Here is a 19,751-nt window from a genome sequence, read left to right as displayed (position 1 = left end):
CCATGTTATAGTTGAAGGATATAAGGGTTGTTTGCACTAGGAAAGAGAGAACTTGAAGGGGAGGAGGAAAGGGGATGTGGAGGATGCCAGGATTCAGCCCTACTGAGCTCATTAGCTTCTCAGAAAACAAATATAATACATGTGTGTGTTTATACATACATATATATATATATATATATATATATATATAGAGAGAGAGAGAGAGAGAGAGAGAGAGAGAGAGAGAGAGATAAACATAGTACCTGCTTCACAGAGTTGTTTGTAAGGACAAAATAAGTTAACAAATGTAAGTATTTTGCACATTTTAAGATGCTATCAAATACTTGCTATTATTATCATCATTCATATAATATATATTCTATTATATTTTAAATAAATCATATATCATTATTTTATAATTATATTATTATTACTATTTTTTATTGGGCTTACTCATCTTTTTTCACTTTTGTATTCCGTAGTAGAATATTGGGTGGAATACTAGTGCTCTCTCATCAATACTTGTCATTGCATCCCTAGCTTGAAAATAGAAGATATTTGGTCAATGCTTATTAAATGACTTAATAAATAAATGTTGCTAAAACTTCTCTGATCTCTGAAAAGCAATGAAAGAACCCTATACTCTTGGACAGTCCTTGGGTTCCTGAATGAACCGGGTCACTCTGTTCAAAGATCTGCCATATCCAAAGGCTAACTGCTGGTCCAACACCTGCAATGTACTAAGCAATTTCTAAATGCTCGCATGCTTGACTTATTAAGTCTCCCTTCCCCCTGGTCATTTTGATGTCTTTGGCTGGTAATGGCAGTGATGAGGAGGAGGACAATGATGATCATAATATGAATATTTACACTTAATCTAAAGTTTGTAAATCATATATTTGGGGAACTTTAATATCAATCCTGTGAAGTAGCTACTACAGGTTTTAAACTCATTTTGCAGATAAAAACTAAGACCCAAAAAAATTAAACATCTTACCTCTAGTAACACATCTGGTAAATGTCAGAGACCCAATCTGAATTCATTTTCCCCTTATTCCAAGGCTACTCATTTCTCTTTCTCCCAGTTTCCAGACACAAAAATTAATTTTCCAGAACTTATTCCAAAGAAAAAGAGAATATAAATTCAGAAATAACACATTAGAGTATAGCCATTAGAAGTGCAGGAAAAAACCCTACCCCAACTTCGATATGATAACCCAAGATTTCCCCATTTATCCTAATGGACCTCCAAGCCAAGCTGAACATCTGTATGTGCCATAGCCAGGGAATAGCACCACTGCTTCCAATATTCTTGTGGTTCTAGAAAAAGAATAGTGTTTTATTTCCAGGACTAAAAATATTTGGTCGGTCATTTGAATGCCAAACTTATTCCAGACTTTTTCTGCCTGTCCCCATGCCTGAAATGTTCTCCTTCCTCATTTCTACCAATTTCTTTCTCCAACTTTTTCTAGTCCCAACTAAAATCCCATCTACTTGATGAAGCCTCTCCCAACCACTCATAATTCTAGTGCCTTTTCTCTTAATTATTTCCTATTTATCTTGCATATAGTTTGTATGTATATATATATATACATATATATATATATATATATATATATATATATATATATTTGTTTCCCCGTTACATTGTGGATTCCTTAAGCATAGAAACTATCTTTTACATCCCCAATATTTAGCGTAATTCCTGGCACTTAAATGTTTATTGACTGATTGAATCTCAGCCAACCAAAAAAGCTTCTGCATAGCCCCACTCATAATAATACAAAGTCTTTTAGCTAACTAATCATAATAATTGACATTTATATGACATTTCAATGTTTGTTAAATATTATTACATGCATGACTGATGAGTTAGATTCTACAGATATTATTCCCATTTCACAGATTAGAAAATTAAAGTTCAGAGATTAGATGACTACTTGCCCATGATCACACTGCTAGTATCAGAGGTCTTTATGATGTCAAGACTAAGTTACTGTACTGTACTATTTTCCATAGCTTAATTTGATCAATATCTATATATCTAATTTCCCTTCCCACCCCCATCTCAACAACGGGATGAAAAAGGAAAGACAAGTTCATTAAGACTTTCTTCATCTCAAAATCAAAATAATTCATCTTAATATAAAATTCATCTCTAAAGCTCAAAAAAGATTTTTAAAAATAATAAAAGACATCCCAAGTCTTTACAGGTACATGATAACATCTTTTTAATATTTGAAAGGCTATGCTGGGGAAGACGGAACAATCTCACTAAACTTTTTCCACTTGTAACCCCTGTTGCCCAATAAATTTTTACATGACCCTGGGTATATAGGTATCCAAATCAAACACTTACTGATAATAAATTATAATTTCACAACCCCCACATTCAGGTATGAGATACTACATGGGGTAATGACCCACAATTTAAGAAGCTTTGCTCTATAGAACAGAACTGGAACAACAGGCTAGAAGCGCCAGGTAGATAAATTTTGGTTTAGTGTTTAAAAAAAAATTACTAATAGTTAAGAGATGTACTAGAATGGAACAGACATCCTCCTTAAATAATGAGTCCTCCATAGACTTGGCAATCATTTGTCAGGAAGGCTGTGGGAAGGGATTTCTGTCTAGGAAGCGAGGTTAAAGTAGGTAATCTCTATGATACCATCCAAATCTTTGTTGCTGTTATGTCTTTTTCAATCAGGTCAACTCTTCATGGTCCCATTTGGGGTTTTCCTTCTCCAAATCATTTTACAGATGAGGAAATTGAGGAAAACAGAGTTAAGTGACCAAGAAATAAAGCATCTTCCCTCCTCTAAGTCTTTCATAGCACACAAGTGACCCTGAGTTCTCAAAAATTTTGCCAATAAAGCACAAGATAGAAATCCATCTATTGATAGACTGTTTACTATCATAGGACCACTCAAAAAAAAAAGTGCAATGAATGTCAGTACTAGCATGGTGGCCACTTACTAAATTTGCTTCATGTTATAATAAAATGGTTACCACCATGCAACTTTTTGTTCTAATGTTTCTGATTTTTGCTTTGATTAAAGGTAAAAATATTATAAAAGGGGGGAATTCCAGTATTAGCCCCATGGCTTAGCCATAACACAAAGCTTGTCAATGCTTTGAAAAAATTAAATACATATTTTCTACTTAGAGTAAAATCATTAGACCTCTTAGAATGCAACATGGAGTAGGGGAGAGTGTTTCCTCCCCCAATTAACCCCTGGCCTGCTGATTCTGTCTTAAAATCCTCTACTAGCCAGATACAGCTGTAGCTGCTCCCTTTTGTGGCCTGAGGCCATTCTCCCCAAAGTCTTATCACCATTGTGTGCTCCACCTCCCAAACCTCATCTTTCCCTACTGCCTTTTTCCTACTTACTCCCTCCCCTTCCCCTAGCCTCCTCCCCAGGGTTCATGTTTCAAGACAGGTATTGCCAATTATTCTGTTGAAATATGAGTCAGATTCTTTAGGAGATAATAGACACCTCCTAGCACAACTGCACTTGACTGGGGCATGTTATGCAATCACTGGGCAAAGAAATCTAAGCTACACATTTTATGGGGCATGCCCATAAACAAATAATGTCCTTCAAAAATCCTCAGCAAGCTCATCTTACCTTTAACTTCAAAAATTATATCTTGGCTTCTATTCCTCTGAAGAAACAGATCCCTAGCTCGCTCTTCCAAAAATTAGAAGGACACTAGAGTCATATGCCATCCAATTTTAAATGCTGTCCTATCATGGCCTCAGGACTAGGGAAATATAGGTATACCAGCTTCAACACCTGAGTAAGATCTCCCTAGCTATAATCCTTTGGAAATCAGACATACATCACTGAAGGCTTCAGTGAATTCGCCATCCATACATTTGGTCCAAATCTTTCTTTTCATACATGAGGAAATTGAGATCCAGGAAAGTAAAGTTGCCTTGCCTATAGTAGCAAGCAAGCAAGGTGAGATTTAGATCCAAGTATTCTGACTCCAGAACCCATGTTCTTTGGACCCTGTTGCTTCTTCATTTGGGAGAGTTCCCTGGAGACTATCAACCTAAATAAATAGAGATGAGCATAAAAAGAGCACTGTACTTCCCAGCCATGTTGCCACTTACTTTGTTAGAAACTCTGGGTAGTTATCTGTCATGACTATTCTCTAATGCCAGTTTTCCTGCAGCTTTCAATCAGGCTTGCAAATTAATGAAAAGACTGACAGGTAGGACTTAATGTTTTTTTCAGATATACTGAAATGGTTTCATTTTTCAAAGCAAAACTATCTTAGAAACAGTCTGAGAATAAGCAAGAGGATGCAATTAAAGATTTCTTCATGCTTTATAAAGAAAGCCATGTTATGCCTCAGAAGCATTTACCACCCAATCCATTTCTGCTAGCTTTTGTCAATTTATTACACAGCCTTAATTTAGTCCATCTGTACAATGTGTGGTAAGTAATTGTATATTTTGCAGAAAATATTGTGGTTCATTTAATCAGATGATTGTTGTTTTCATATTCTTCCTACTAACAGGAATTATAAATCTCAACCAGGGAAGTTGTATCTGACAGTGTTGTATTAGAAGTGAAATCCTTAAAGGAAAAAACAAAACTGTTCTGCGCTTCCAGGGAAAAATTATCTATCTGCAACTCAGAAGATATTACAACAGGGCTATGGTAGCCAAAATGAAATTCAAGGGGGAAAAGTATGTTTTAAAGAGGAAAAACCACCTTTTCCTGTGGATGAAATAATTGAGGATCACTTGGGGGTATTTATTTATCAAGGATAGATTTATAATTTCCATACAACTAAAAACCATGGATGACCAAAAAGGCAATGGAGAAACATATAAGTATAAGCTGACTTCCCCATGTAATCTAAGATAATATGTAGACAAGAAGTGGAATAAAAGAAATTTTCCCAAGTGTAATCTTTGCCGTAGAGACAAAATGAGGCAAACAGTAAAAGAAAAAGCTAATTCTACACACACACATACACACAAACACTTTTTTAAAGCTCATGCTCCCCCAGATCTAAACTCAGTTCCTAAACTCAGCATTGGGGTTCCTGCCCACTCACTAAACTCCAGGTTTTTACATATAAACTTCTTTGCTTGGTATTTAAAACTCTTCACAACCTTCCTACCTTTCCCATATTCTTACACATTTATTCTTCTCTACAATCTCCATGATTCAACTATAATGGTCTATTTAGTGTTTCTTAGACATAATATTCCATCTACCATTTCCATGGTCTTTCCCCATGTCTAGATTTCTCTTATTTCTTACCTCCATTACTGTATATCTCTGGCTTTCTTAAAAGATAACCTTTTGAGAGATTCTTTTCTAGTCTAGTGTCTTCCTGTCCATGTTTAACTTGTATCTGCTTTCTCTCTCCTTAATCTATATCCATATGTATTTGGACATGTTGCATCTCCAATTAGAATCTAAATTTTAATTTAACAGATCACTAATAACTTTAGAGAGAGTAATGTTGGTGGAATGATAAGGACAGGAGTTATACTTTAACGGTTAAGAAGAGAGTAAGAGGAAACAAGTGGATGCACCTATTGTAGGTAATCTTTCTATAGGTAATCTCTTTGCTACAAAGAACAAAGAGATATAGGATGATAGTTGGCAGGGATGGAAGGATTAGCTGAGGACTTTTTTAGGACAGAGGACACATGCACATGCTTATAGGTAATAGAGAACAGTGAATAGGGAGAAAGTAGAAATAAGTGAAAGAGTGGTGATAACAAAGGGGACAATATATTGATGAAATGGGATCTTTTCAATAAGTAAAAAGATTAGCCATGGTAAGGAGTAAGCCCATTTCATCATGTGAGACGGGAGAATATGACAGAAAATATATGTGATAGGGGATGAGGGGAAAAGATGATGATCAATGGCCTCAATTCTTTCTGAAAAATATGAGGCAAGGTTCTTAGCTAAGAGAGTGAGGGGAAAGGAGAGCCTTGGAAGATCTAAGGAGGAATAAGATGCTTTGGAATAGCTGCTCTGGAGAGTGGGATACTGAATTGATAAGGAAGGTATGATAATATTGCCTGGAAGTAGTGGAAACCCAAATGAAACTGTGTGACATAAATTTATATGGACCCAGTCAAAATGGTTGCCTGATTTTCTCTACCTTCAGTAAGCAGCATGTATGTAGAGCAAAGATAATTAATGGTGGAAGAAATCTAAGGCTGGGGCTTGGCTAGGCATAAGTGGGAATATATAGGAGCTAATGACTCATGAGAGGAGAGTATAGAAATTAAATCAGTTCACCAAGGGATCAAAATGGGGAGAAGAGGTGATGATAGGTATCACAAGGGAAGCCAGGGAGAGAATTGGAGAATCAAGGGATTACAGGTCATGACACAGATGAATAGTAAGATTATGTAAGGAAAAGGCATAGGAAGAAATAAAAAATCAATAGATTATGATCAGATGAGAATACTTCAGAATTCTTGAACATGGAGAATGTATACTTGTGGGTAAGTACAAAATAAAGGGTATGACCATCTTTATGTATGGCTGAGGAAATGGAAGAATAACTTAGGGGAGGTCAGTAGGTTAAGAAATTTAATAGTTAAGGGATTTGAGGGAAAATCCATATGTATATATGTTTAAATCCTCTAGTATGAGGATAGAAGCTGGGAAGGAAGGAGAAAATGTAAGCCAGGTTTCAAAATCATTGAGGAAAGAAGGTGAATAAATTGAAGATTGTAAAAAAATTTAAATAAAAACAGCCACCAAGAGTTTGATTAGATTGTAGATATAAATAGTATGAACCTCAAAGTCAGAGACTTTACAGAATGACAGAGGAAGGAGGAGAGCCAGAAAATTAAAATTGGTGGGGGGAGGGTAGGGGCAAGTATTCAAACTCCCAAATTTCAACCAAGAAGAATGAGTGAAGGTGCAGCCAATACTGTGAAGGGCGGCCAAGGAGTCTGTGTCATCCAGGGTGAGGATGGTTTCCATAATTGCTAGAAGACTGAAGGAGTAGGAGAGGTAAAGATTTTAAAGGAAGGGAAATTCATTGCCTATGGAACAAGTGTCTCAGAGGGCATAGCAAAAAGTTTGGATAGAGTTAAGATGAAACTGGAGTGGGAAGATTGAGGGAGATGGAAATGAAGAGTTGGGTGGTAGGGGATATAAATGGTGACACACAGTTCATGGTTACTGAGATGTAAAGGGTATGAGCAGATATGAGAATGTTCATCATTGGTGTGAATACTTCCATCAAGTAGTACAGACTGCAGCCCATCCATGCTTGTTCATTCAATATGAACCTAGTCCAAATCCTCCTACAAGTTCACCCAAGAGACTCCACTCATCACACTAAGATGAATATTTCTCACTATTTCCTTACATCATGAGAAAGCCAGTGGAAAAGACAGATATTCCACTAGTTACCCCTCATTCTCACCACTTCACCACATGTCCCTCCCTTCTTTGATCATGCTTCTCCATGATGTCATCATTTCTTAGCACTTATACTTTAATATCACTTTATAAATTAAGCAATGTATTTGTAACAATCTGTGAGATATTATTCCCTATTTATATATGGAGAAAATGAGATTCACGGTGCTTAAAATGACTTTCCCCAATTTACACAGCTACTAACTGTTGCAACAGGCAATGAATTGAAGAACCAAATCCAGGTCATTGATCAGCACTATAACCAGCAAATTTTATACCTGAAGTAAGAATGTAAAAGAAGCAAAAATGTATCCTAAAAGCACAGCATGCTTGAGTAGTTGCAAGTTTTGTATCTTTTCTGTGTCCCTAAGGCAAGTGCCTCACTTACCTCAGCCTACTTTGCTTCTGAGTCCAAGATCAGTGCTTCCATTCCACCAAGTTAGCTCCCTTGAATCTGAGAAGGAAAAAGAAAATATTCAACACAGCATCCCACCTAGAAATTAAAATGTATCCTTTTCAAATACACCAGTTTATAAGCAGTCCAGTAAGATGACATAATGAAGGCAGAAATCCAAGATAAATTGGATAACAGGCATATATGCATATTTTTAATGGCAGAGGGATATAATTTGGTCACTCTGGTCATTCAGTTGGAATTGTCAAAACAGCACATGTGGTTTTAGGATCACCCATTTGCTTCTAAAAGAGAAAAAAGCTCTTAATTGTTATGATTTAAAGTGTATGGAATGAAGAGGGAAAGTGCTTTTGTAGGGAGCTAGTGAACAATTCTGACCAATGATGCTACATTTCTCATATAATTGCAAACAAATTAATCTCATGGTTGCCTTTTTTAATATTAGGGAAAATAAAACCTCAGTTTCCTCAAATGTAGACTGCAGGTTCTGTAAGATTATAGAAAAAAATATTGGATTTCTAGCCAAAGGACCTAAGTATGAATCACAGAATAACTACCTCCTCTTGGGGAAATAACTGACCCCCTCTGGACCTCAATTTCTATGCTATAAAATGAAGCAATGAGACATACATTGCCAGAAAAGTTTCATAAGTCACTCAGTTCACTAGAATCTTTGTGTCCTGGTTTATGCATCTATAAAATGGGATTAATTTCTATATGTTCAGTCCATATGAAGAAACACAGGCCCAAGTTCGTAAAAGTATTAAGAGAACCTCTAAGATACCAGCTCTAAATCTATGATCTGTTAACTTATAGATAATAAGTTGGTGACAGTGGTCAACATGAGAACAGTCTCTCTCAGGCCTAATGTTCTGGGAATCTATAAGTTAAGAATTTTATTTGAAGGATATAAATTTAGTAGAAATCTCTTTACCAAGCAAGGTTCTTGGCAATGTCAGATGATTCAGCATCAGAAAAAGCTAGGATTTAATCAGTGTTAATGACATTTAAGATGATATGTTTCCATCCGCTTTTCTATTACATGCTAAGGACCATCAGATGAGCTGAAACTTCCTATACGTATTTTCTCCCCATTTGAATTTCCGTTCTTTGAAAGCAGGAATTATCTCCATTTTTCTTTTCTGTATCCCCAGAAATTCATGTGTTTAATAAAAGCTTTTTTATTCATTCATTCTAGTAGTGTACAATAAAAAATGGAGATGAAAACTCAGACTGAATTCTAATAGTATGAATCATACATAGATGGGGAAGAGAGATAATTTCATTTTGTGAAATAGTCAAAGGGATAAATTCTGAGTGACTGATTTTTTTACAATAACCACGGCTGGGAAAAAATGTAAATAACTAATATCTAAGGCCCTTTTGCATGCAGTACAAGGACACTAAAGTAGGTGATAATGCACGCATTAAATGGTAATGAGAGATAACAGAAGAATTGTCATAAGGCAAAGCTTGATTTCTGGCCAAATGAGTGGCATAGTTTATAAATTCAGTAAGTTCAAAAGAGCAGAGATGTAGCTAGGAATTCTTGAAATTAAGACATATTCAGTGGAGGAAACTAGAAGAGAAGTCACAGCTACAGAGAAAAGAGTCTGATCACAGGGGTAGTTATATCAAAAGAGGTACTAGATCTTCCCACATGCTTCTATAAGGGGTGTGGAATAGGAGGCCCTAATAAAAATCCACTTTTGTAATCCACTACAAAGGAACTCTGGAGTTGTCAAGCTGGTGAATGTCTCTAGACCACCATACAGAAAAATCATGTCCATCCAGCATGCACGCGCACACACACACACACACACACACACAAATATTAGCATCTTAAGACAAAACTCTAATTACCCCCATCTTACTCCACAACAGAGGAGAAAGAAATCACTTTGAACTAGCATCTGGGAAGATTTCATGAAACCAGAGAATACAAGCTGAGCTTTTTAAAATGGATAAGATTTAACTCTTCACAATTAAGAAAGAAAATATTATACAAAAGTAGAATCATGGATTATTATGTGTGGATAAAAATACAAAAATACTCTGGAATAATGAAGAATAGCCCACTTTGGTTGAAGCAGAAGGCTTGTAAGAAGCAGTCTAAGATAAAGTTAGAAAAGGCACTATCATAGCATTATAAATTTAGAAGTGGAAAAGTCCTTAGAGGCTACTCAGTTTAATTTTGTCATGTAACAAATGAGGAAACTGAGGCACAAAATATCAAGATCATGTAAAACAGCAAATCAAACCCACATCCTCAAATTCCAAATCTAGCAGAAGTTGAGACCAGATTTATATACTGCTTTTAATTCAAAGCAAAGGAAATTGGACATAGCAGCATTTATGTAATGCTTTAAGATTTGAAAAGCACAACAACTCTGGGAAGTAGATGCTATTATTATCTCCATTTTACAGATGAAGAAACTGAGGCACAAAGAGATTAAGTGACTTGTTCAGGATTGCACAGTCAATAAATGTCTAAAGCCAAATTTGAACTGAGGTCTTGATTCTAGGATCAGAGATCTTATCCCTATGCCACTTAGCTGATGAAATCTGATAAATAACAAGAGAGCAATTAAAAACTATTGAGAAAAGTGATTCAATGATCATAGTATTTTGTGAAAATTAGTCTAATGGTCATATAGGGGATTCATATGCCCTTTGTCCTTATGAGTCTTGTTTGAAAATCATTTCCAAATATATGGAAATGATACATATGTCAAGTTGTGTCAAATATATTAGAAATAAGTCAGAAGTGGTTGACTGTCTTTGTCCAATGAAAGGTATTTAACACAAGCTATAAGAAAGCAAAATTATCACTATTACTTTCCTCTATCCCTACTTCATGAAACCAAAATTTCATCATATTTTCTTGAGTCTATACCTGCAGTTGCTTTCCCTTAATTTGTGATGCTGCTTAAGCTAACAATGACCCCTAAATATTGTAGTTTTAAATTTCTCTAAATGATCTGCAAGCAAATGTACTTATTTGGGAAGTTTTACTGTTTGTAGATGCCCCTCCACCCCAAGAGACTCCTTCTGTAACTGCTAATACATATCTCCTGGCTGTTTTGTAATTTTTTTTCACTTTCTAAGAGTTGGTCATATTTCTATATTGGACTTTTCAATTTATCTAGATTTGCCCAGGAGTCTCTTTGAATCTTCTAAAGTTCCTGAGAAGAAACATTTTTCTTCTGAAAAGATATTCCATTTTCACTTATACCTTTTAGGAAGTCCATCACCTACAAAAAGCCTGTCCTGATCCTGGTTATTAGCATATTTATTCATTTTAATTCTAATTCTCATAATTAATTATTTTCTCTCTGTCTCTGTCTGTGTGTGTGTGTGTGTTTCTGCCTATGTATGTCTCTGTCTCTGTCTCTATCTCTCTGTCTTTCTTTCTCCCACCCCCTCTCTCATTATTGTTAATTGTGGGTATATCATATCCTCTCCCCATCCATGAGATAATTTCCATGAGAGCTATGACTGTTTCAAAATCTATGATCTATTTTGTTTCAGTATTACCTTCATTTTATAGTGTTCCTTGAAATAAAAGAGGAATGGCTGTGTGCAGAAATACTGTAGCCCTTTGTAGTGGCTTGAGACTTGCCCCTTGATTCATATTTCTGGGTCCTTAAGAAAATACTTTTTTTCCCCTGAGACAATTGGGATTAAGTGACTTGCCCAAGGTCATGCAGCTAAGAAGTGTTAAGTGTCTGAGACCACATTTGATCTCAAGTCCTCCTGACTTCAGGGTTGGTGCTCTATTCACTGCACCACCTAGCTGCCCCAAGAAAATATCTTTTACCAAATTTCATGTTTGTTATCAAGCTCTCTCTAGTATAACAAATTTACGTTTCTAGACGTGCCAAGTAGCTTAATTTGTGTGTTTTTAATTTTTTAATTTAACATTTACTCAGGTCCAATATATACAAAGAACAACATTAGACTCAGAGATACAAAAAAAGCTGGGGTACTGACCCTGCTGTCAAGAATCTCAAAAGGAAAAATATACATGTAAGGGTAAAAGTGGTTTGGAATCACTCAATCACCCTCTACCCAACTGAAGTGATTAATAAGACGCTATACCCTGACACTTGTATCATGTGAGGCTATATCTGTTGGAACAATCAAAGGGCATCAAACTGAATGTGAGCAGTTATGTTATTATTCAAACTGATAAGCAACAAAATGCTTCTAGATATTGGATAAAATGAAATTATTTGTGTTGGCAAAAAAAAATGAAGTGTATTGGCAAAGTTTTGCAAGGGTGAATTTGAAAACTATTTTTGTGTGTATTTTGAAAATAAAAAGTTATTTAAAAAAACATTTATCTCATAAAAAAACAAGAAGTATGTTGGAATTGGTTAGGAAATTTTGTCACAGCCAATAAAATAGCAAGTCCTTTCAGATTCTGGCATTCCATTAGTAAGCCATAAGATCAGTTTTAGCCAAGCCTCTGGTAAAGAATAAGTTAGGAGGAAAAGCAAAGAACCTGTCTCCTGTTCCCACCACTTTGATCAGACAATGACTTGTTGTTGTTGTTATTGCTATACAGTGGTTTCAGTCACAGCAGATTCTGGGTAATTCCATTTGGGTTGCTTTGGCAAAGATACAGAAGTGGCTTCCCATTTTCTTCTCCAGCTCATTTTCCTGATAAAGAAACTGAGGTAATCAGAATCAAGTGACTTGCCCAAGATCACATAGCTAGTAAAGTCTGAAACCAAATTTGAACTCACAAAATTGAGCCTTCTTGACTCTGGGCCTAAAACTCTATCTGTGCACATCTAGCTACCCAGAGGAAGAGTATAGAAACCTCAAAAGGTATGGAAGATATGGATTGCTCTTTGATATCATGAGTGTCCAAGAATAACAATATTTGGAGATACTGTATGCATCTGGAGCTGAAGACAAAATAAACATACTAAAAAGTGGTTTTTGACTATACAAGGAGCAGAATATCTTCCCCCATATCTTCATGAGGGCTTCCAAAAATAGGGGGAAAGGACTTCAAGCAAAAGGACCCTTAGGAATTATAAGTTACCTCTTCTGCCATGTGTGCTCTTTAAAAGTTGAGGCCACTGTCCCCTGAACTCTTTTTAGGCTTATAGGAGAATGTGTCTCTTGGTTTAAGTGAGAGGTTTTATATAAACTTTTTACATTATGCCACTTAGATAAATACCCATTTCTAAAAACTAATTAAATCTGAATGGCTAATTGATATTAATTATTAATTACTGGAGAAAGCATAACAGTGAAGGTTCTTGAGCTATAGTACTAGAAACCCTTCTCCAGTTTCTCAGGTTCCCCTAAAACCATGAGGGTAGAAGACTTCCACATTTTGGGAATATACCAGGAAGAGTTTGGGATAACAGCCTCAGAGCATGTGTTGTAAATATGAAAATAGACGAGAAAGTAGGATAAGCCCAATGGGGTAATTATGATACACTGAGAAATTTTATAAGGGTTTTTCTTGACTTTCTCCTTTAGATTTAAATTTTGTAAGAGCAAGAATCAATTTTTCCCCTTCCTTTGAAATGCCACTCAATGCTGAGTATAATAGCTATTAATGATTTACTAATTCCAACTATAATGATTTACCCTCATTCATGAATTACCATAATAATTACTGTAGGAATGGCTTACTGACACTTTATGTCATGGACTCCTTTGACAGTCTAGTAAAACCTTTGATCCCCTTCTTAGGATGCTGTTTTTAAATGTATAAAATAAAATATTTAAGATTATAAAGAAAATCACTTTTATAAAAATACAGTTATTAAAAATATAAATTCAAGACTCCCAGGTTAAGAATCCCTGATTTATTATCTAAGAAATAAATCTAAAAACTAATATTGATATTTTACAAATACAAATCTTCTAAAGGGTTATCTGGCTGTGGTTGCCAAAAGTAAAATGGCCTCCTCAATGGACTAGCTTGCTTAAGAAGAACCAACCAAGTAGCACCATGAAGATTGTGAGCAGAATAAGGACCAACATATCTACCTCCCTTCTCTTTCTCTGTCTTCACTCCTAAAACAAGTCAACCAACAATAACAACAAAAAAACAACAATTTACCCAACAAGCAAAAATATTCATTTCATAGAATATGTGGAGCGAAGGAAGTGATAACATAAGAAGACTAGAAAAAGAGGAGGCAGCCAATTTATGAAGTGTTTTCAATGCCAGTGCAATACTTGATCTGTTTATCTGTTAACTCAAGTGTCATTGTTATTCATGAAAACTGCCCAAAACTACCAGTTTACCCCAATTCTAACTGAGAGTTTGGATTTTTATAAGACCTTCTTTGGAGAAAACATTCCATTGGGTGACATTATCTTATATAAAGTTTTAAGCTAAGATTCCTGAAAAAAAAATTTCTCAATAATAATAATAGCTTACATTTAAATAATGCTTTGAGATTCACAAAGCGCTTTAATTCCCTTATAACAAATCTGTGAGGTCTGCACTACAGATCATATTATTTCCATTAGATAAATGAAGAACTGGAGTTGAGAAGGTTTAGTGTCCAGATCATAATTACATAGCTCATAAGTATGAGAGGCAAGTTTCTAACTCAGCTCATCTTGACTTTGAGTCTAGTATTCTATCCACCAGGGTATAATGGCTTATTTGCTGCATGTACAAATTATAGCTTTTCTCTGGAGAAAGTATTCTTTAAAATGGCACTTTAGAGGTTCATTCTATCTGGCACAGTATTAACCCCTTGATCTTGTAAAAATGTCTTTGATGTAGGTATCAAAACAGTTGGGAAACTAGTAGTGCCTCTTTCTCTGGCAAGGGAGACAACTTGAAAATGTAATATTTTTATTTCCTATCTCTAATAGATGTAACTTCCAAGAGGTAATTATTTTATAATTACTTTCTATAGAGACAGCCATTCTGCTCATGACTTTAGGTCCATGCAATTGTAATGAAACAGGAATGGAAATCAATATTTCTCAGGCTTCTGTGGTTTCATTTGGAGACAAGCTACCTGCTGAAGAATCCAAATATGAAATGCTTCTCAGTGATAAAGTTCTGGAAATGAGCACCTCTCATACTGGTAGAAGAACATTCGTTTCCATATGTTTTAATAGAACTAACCATATAATCTTACAGGCTTCAGAAAGTGAGAACAGAATTTATATTTCAGAGTTAGGGCTTGGAAATCTAAAACAAATCCAAAAAAAAAAAGCAAAATTTGTCTTTTTTATTCACATAAGCAAAATCCTCTCATTGTGTGTGTGTGTGGGTGTGTGGGTGTGTGTGTGTGTGTGTGTGTGTGTATGTGTGTATGTGTGTGTAATTGTACCTGGTATAAACCCAAAGATGAACTAGGAATTTTTGTAGCAGGTAAGCACCATAAACCATGGCCTAGCCCAGCAACATTAAGGGTGCCATCTAAATGTTATTGCTAATCAAGGGCTAAATTCTTTTCATCCCAAGATTAGTGAAGAACTTTGAAAGCTCTCCATATTCAGCATCCTGAGACAAAGTTCCATTCACCACTCCATGGTTATAGATTTTTAAATATAACTATCTACATTAGCTAGTCTCAATATTACAACTTTGTCCAAGACTAACTTTGGCCCAAAATTATAAATAATATGCTGATTCCTCGAGGTTATTTGCTCTATCTTATAAAATTCATCCCAAAAGAAAAATCTCAGTGGTGGAATTTCAGGCTTTGTTGCAGGGAATATTTTTGAGGAAGGAAATGTTCAATGGCACATCCTAAATCCCATTTTATAAGCAGGGACAATCTACTCTGACCCTGGCTATCTACAGTAAATTCACTTGGGTCATGGCAAAAACAGGGAACTGAAGAAAGGGGCAGGGATTCTATCACTTATGATATCTTTTAATGAGTAAAAAAATTTCCTAAGTTTCTAATGTGTAGCATGTAGCACGATTTATAACACAAATGTGATAACATTTGTAAAGTACTATGTGCCCAGCGTGTCAGGTGCTATATAAACACTAATTATTATTATTAAATTATATATATATATATATTATATAAATTCTGTTTTTCCTCCTAAAATAGCTAAGGAGAACTTGGAAATCTCAAAGGTCTAAGTCTTCAAAGAAATCAAACTGATCATAATTGGTTTGAAGAAAAAATAGGCATTAATAAAAATAATAAAGAGGCATCCATATATAATACAGAGTCCCTGCTGATATTTACTATGTGATCTCAAATACATCACTTCGCCCCTATGTCAACCTATAGGTTGTGATATATATAGATCATAGGTAAAAGAGGTACTCCCATAAGAATAAAAACTGATAAAAACATACAATTTTAGTGTATTTGTATAAAACTTTATGACCTTGGTAAGACACTGATTTTTTCCCATCTGCCAATGGTTACTGACAACAATTGTACACCATCCTTATCACTGGGATGGAAAAAGGTAAGGGAAAACATGCTAAGTTTTCTTATACTCAACCTTCATTTTATTCTGTAAAGCATTTGGAAGCAAATTCCAATCCTAAGTAGTAATGATGCAAAGAAATTCACATGGACTTGAAGCCCAGTCCCCCCAAAATATTCAAATGTCTAGATGCTTGATGGCATACAACATGTGTTCTGGATTAATTACATTTATATTAGTGATAATCACTAAGGGTGGAATTGGCTCTTCCTAGATCTTTGGGCTTTCAAGAGTTCACTGCTTGGGTGGAGTTAACCTTGGACCCTCCAGTGATCAGAGGTTAAGTCATTCAATTTGGAAGAATATCTATATAAGATTGTTGCCATGGTGCATTTGGATGTCAACAAACTTTGGAATCAAAAAGTATGTGTCATATACTACATATAGATAGATAGATGGATGGAGAGAGACAGAGAGAGATACAGACACAGAGAAAGAGAGAGAAAGACAGAGAGAGATAGAGACAGAGAGACAGACACAGAGAGAGACAGAGAGAGAAAAAAAAGAGAGAGACAGAGAGAGAAAGAGAAAAAGAGAGAGAGAGAGAGAGAGAGAGAGAGAGAGAGAGAGAGAGACAGAGAGAGAGAGAGAGAGAGAGAGAGAGAGAGAGAGAGAGAGAGAGAGAGAAATTGATTGATTTAAGGATTTGTGCATATACTCTGAATCTTGGTAGATTGTTATTGAAACTTTGTAAGGTTGAATTGCATTGTCTCCTTACATATGTAGAAAAAAACTTATATTGTAAACATACTAAAGCTTAGTAAGTTTTGATTTTGGAAATAGCCGGTGGCCTATTTCTTCAAACAACAATAGGAGAAAGAAAGATGAGAGTGGAAAATAGAGAAAATGAAAATGATTTTTTTAATGAAAAGAAGAAACAAAAACAATGTGAAATGTCAAGATAGCTCAAGCCAAGCTGAGCCTTCACCATTCACTCTTGGCTAAGAAATGTTATTAAGATATTTGGCATTTATACTAATGTTCTTTACATCTGCAAGGCAAGATAAAGAAAAGTAGAGGAAAATCTGTTGTTCAGCTCTCTTCAGTTTTAAATTTTCCTGTTCAAGCCAGAGATGCATTCATTCTGCTTTCTGGTCAGCTTAATGTTCCTCAAGAAGACAAAACGTTGGTACTTACATAAGTTTTACTTACAATATCTTCAAATTTTCATAACTGGAAAGGATATCAGATTGATACATCTCTGAAAAGTCTCAATCTAAAAACAAATAAATAAATTTGTTTTTTTTTTCCTATTTTAGTCTGTCTTCAAAAAAAAAATCACAACCAAAGGCAGTAAAATAAAGTCACACATTCAGAAAGAAACCTTGCTTCTAATTAGTTAGTAATTCAGAATTGCAAGTTGTTAGGAAGGAAGGGGGAAAGAAAAGAGAAGAAGAGGATATTTGTTAAGTGCCTACTATGTGCCTGGCACTGTCCTAAAGGTTTTTACAAATATTATCTCATTTGATTCTCATAACAAACCTATCAAGTAGATGCTATTATTATTATTCCGAATTTACAGTTGAAGTAACTGACAGAGAGGTTAAAAATCCACAGTCACAAAGTCTAAGCAATGGTTTTCAAAGTCTGGTTTAGAGTATCCTGGGAATCTCTGAAATCCTTTCAGAGAGTCTACAAATTCATAATTAGTTTTTATTTTTAATGTGATCAATATCTATAACTATAAACCACATAAACAAAAACTCTTTGGACAGATCCTCAATCATTATTAATAGGATAAAGATATTGAGAGCAAAAGTTTGAGGACCACTGGTAAGGTCATATTTGAAATGAGCTTTTCCTGACTCCAAGCCTTGAGTTCTATCTACTGTACCACCCAGATGAGTAAGAAAAGTTTTGATGAGATTTGAGCAGGCCAATAAAAGGCGAAAGATTCTGAGATGCAAACAGGAGAAAGTATCCTGCCTTGCTTTTTTTTTTTTAGAATTACTGCAGACGTGTTTGACCTATATTGGATTACTTGGAGGGGGGAGGGACAAGGAGGAAGGAAGAAAAATTTGGAACACAAGATTTTGCAAGAGGGAATGTTGAAAACTATTTCTGCATGTATTCTGAAAAATAAAAATATATTATTATTTAAAAGAAAGAGAGAATTGCTTAGACCAGAGGTGTCAAATGAGCCACTAATGGGGCCATTCCCTAAACCAGATTAAAATTAATTTATAAATTTCTTTAAAATAATAAAATATAAATAATATTCAAAAAAGAATTGCTGCAGGGTAGGATTTAAAAAGCAGAAGATTTTCAGTTTTATTCTTATTTAATAGACTAGCTCTAACAATTTCAGAAAGAGGCTGACAGTATATGGCTGCTATTGGTTTCCACACACTATTTAGGGCTTGAACTCAGCTTTGCTTCCCTCTGCACTCCCTTTCCCCTTTTCTCCTTCTGGATTCAATTCAACTATTAACCGTTCTTGAAGAACTTGGAATTGGCCCCCATTCCCAACCAGCTGCCTAAAGCCACAAGTGGCCATGGGCCAATTGCTCAGTTTGAAGACTGCAATAGAGACTAAGATAGTCTGGTTTAATAGAAAGGCTTCTGATTGTGGAATCTGAGGACCTGGTTTCAAATCTAATACTTATTGTTTCCAGGCCGTGTGACTGTAGGCAAGTCAATTAATGTCTCTGGACCTCAGTACCCTCATCTGTGAAGATCAGGGGAACAATAAGATGGAGGACTAGAAATTTTCTCTGATTCCCACAATCTATAAAATGAGAGGATGGGATTAGATCAATTGGCAGCTTCAGATCTGTGATCCCTATGCTTCCTTTTACTTGACCACAAATCTCTTGACGGGTGTCTAGTCAGCTCATTCTGACTTCACTTTCTGTACAGTCAAAGAATTTCAGAGCTGGAAAGGATCTTAGAAGATACACCTCAGATCTGTAACATTAAAGGAGTGGTCATCTGTCCCCAATTAAAGACCCTCCATTGAGAGGGAAGCTAGTATTTTACTTTTGGACAGCTAGAAATGGCTCCTTAAATCAAGCCCCAATTCTCCTCTTTACAGCTAATACCAAGCGTTCCTCATTGTGTACTCTGGGTACAACAGAACTTTTTGTGAAGCTGCAGGTGTAATTAGCACTTCTCACATCTCAGGTAAATGCAACTGACCTGGGCCCCCCAAAGTAAGCACAGAATCTGCAAAACTACCAGCATTCATTGGTGGGTGCTTTAAGCACAAGAATAGCTCAAAGCAGAGCAAGAGCAGTAGTATATCAAGGTGAGCTCAAAGTCCTTATCCCAGCCTGACCCCAGGAAGAAGTCTTGGTGTTTTTCAGTGGTTTCCAAACCTAGCTAGCACTGCCATTTCCTGTCCTTTTTTTCACTCCTTTGGGGAGTTCCTGGAAGTGACTGACCTACTTGCCTTGACCCACAAATGCTGTTGCTCACAGAACCCCAGAGCCTAGCTACTTGAAGATAACAGCACCCGTGTTACCTCACAGGACTTGGCC

At 35.7% G+C, this 19,751-nt stretch overlaps 1 protein-coding gene across 2 annotated transcripts in view; it reads left to right on the top strand.

The window, feature by feature from the left end:
- Window positions 1–19,751, top strand: part of SLC24A3 (solute carrier family 24 member 3) — a 721,614-nt gene that overhangs the window by 676,440 nt on the left and 25,423 nt on the right. The window lies entirely within an intron of this gene.

The sequence above is a fragment of the Sarcophilus harrisii genome, chromosome 2 (assembly GCF_902635505.1).
Source record: "Sarcophilus harrisii chromosome 2, mSarHar1.11, whole genome shotgun sequence".
Taxonomy (NCBI): domain Eukaryota; kingdom Metazoa; phylum Chordata; class Mammalia; order Dasyuromorphia; family Dasyuridae; genus Sarcophilus; species Sarcophilus harrisii.
The sequence above is the reverse complement of the archived record's forward strand: the minus strand, read 5'-3'. Positions and strand labels throughout refer to the sequence as shown.